The sequence below is a fragment of the Orbicella faveolata genome, unplaced genomic scaffold (genome assembly GCF_042242905.1).
Source record: "Orbicella faveolata isolate gen_17 unplaced genomic scaffold, um_ofav_v1 contig_14, whole genome shotgun sequence".
NCBI classification, from domain to species: domain Eukaryota; kingdom Metazoa; phylum Cnidaria; class Anthozoa; order Scleractinia; family Merulinidae; genus Orbicella; species Orbicella faveolata.
This window is the reverse complement of record NW_028301541.1, coordinates 5051086-5052500: the sequence shown is the minus strand read 5'-3', so window position 1 is coordinate 5052500 and position 1415 is coordinate 5051086. Positions and strand designations below refer to the sequence as shown.

The 1415-nt window shown below is 36.0% G+C and overlaps 1 long non-coding RNA gene across 2 annotated transcripts in view; it reads right to left on the bottom strand.

The window, feature by feature from the left end:
- LOC149113709 (uncharacterized) overlaps positions 1-1415 on the bottom strand; it is an 18988-nt gene extending 17573 nt beyond the window's left edge. For both annotated transcript variants that reach the window (XR_016206328.1, XR_016206327.1), the window contains exon 1: positions 1165-1415. This is a non-coding gene — a long non-coding RNA (uncharacterized LOC149113709). The remainder of the gene's footprint in view (positions 1-1164) is intronic.

Sequence of the window (1415 nt, the reverse complement as noted above, 5' to 3'; positions counted from 1 at the left end):
GCACCGAATATAATGAAGACAGCACCGCATATAAAGACATAAGCACCGAGTATAATGGAATAAGCACCGAGTATAATGAGTTAATCACCGAATATAATAACATAACTACTCAATATAATGACATAACCACCCAATATAATAAAAAAAAGTATCATAAGACAGTCCTGGCGTTCCATAGTCTTCCTGTCTTGGTTTATACACAAAGCCATCTCCCAGTCAAGATTGACTTTTTGCAAAGCTAAGAAAGTCTTGAAATACTGATTTGTTTGTTTACTTCAATTCTTAGATTGTGCAACGTTAAGTAACTTTAATTGAACTCCTCGAAGACATCTTGATAGCAACCAAGATTGGATGCAACTGGCACATGCATAAATTACAGATGACTTAAATATATATGTACAATCGGGTACACACCACACAGAGTATGCACATGCACCAAATGTTAATTAACTATGCTAATAAATATTGACACAGATTGCAAAGAAGAATGCTAATCTCGCCTTCTCGTAGTCTTTGCATTCATTATTCGCAACCCCTAACCCCACACAGGATGTTGGGAGAACATGAAAAATAAAAAAGAATTCAGAAATCATGTTTGTCCTTTAGTTTTATAATACTTTTCATGTGTCACACATAAATCCTTTGCTACTATCAAAAATAAGCACTTTTTGAGAAAAAATGCTATTTTACAAAAACAGGCAGATAACAATAATAATTTAGAGCAGTTAGTTTGTATGGCATATTTGAAATTCGTAAAGGAATCCAAGAGTTTTACAAAACTTCAAGATACCACGTGCAAAAATGCAAATTAGATGGAAACCCTTTGTGTTTAAATCAAGAATTTTAGCACCTTTTATCCTTTTAGCATCTTTTAACACCTTAAGTATTGTGTGAGAGGATTTCTAAGAGGTTGGAATTTCGTTTTGTAAGCTATAAGCTCCAACAAAGATCAGTCTCGTAAATGTTTTGCACGGAACAACGGCTAGCACGTGCCAGGTGTAAGAACCGAAGAATTTGAATTCACCGCTGTATAAATTATAAAAGCGCAACACTTCTAACTGATGTAATTCAACCAACTTGAAAGCTTTCTCAGGCAATAACAAGAGCGAAACACTAGTAGAAAAACATATTTTCGTAAACAGCAGCTTTTGTGCCTAAACTTACCTTTGGTAGGAGTTTTGCGGAATTGCCAAGCTGTTGTCAGCGATCGCAATACGAAACGTGGTCTTCATTTCAGTGTTCTGTAGCCGCCAAAGCCATTTTCCTTGCCCTCAAAACCAACCAGACGAGGAAAAATATGTTTAAAAAGGCAACTCATACCACAGATGGCGGATTCGTCGTATCTTTGGCACCAAAATAAGTTTATAATCCTCTCAAAACTGCGAGTTTCCACGGCCATGTTGGAATTCTCTTTC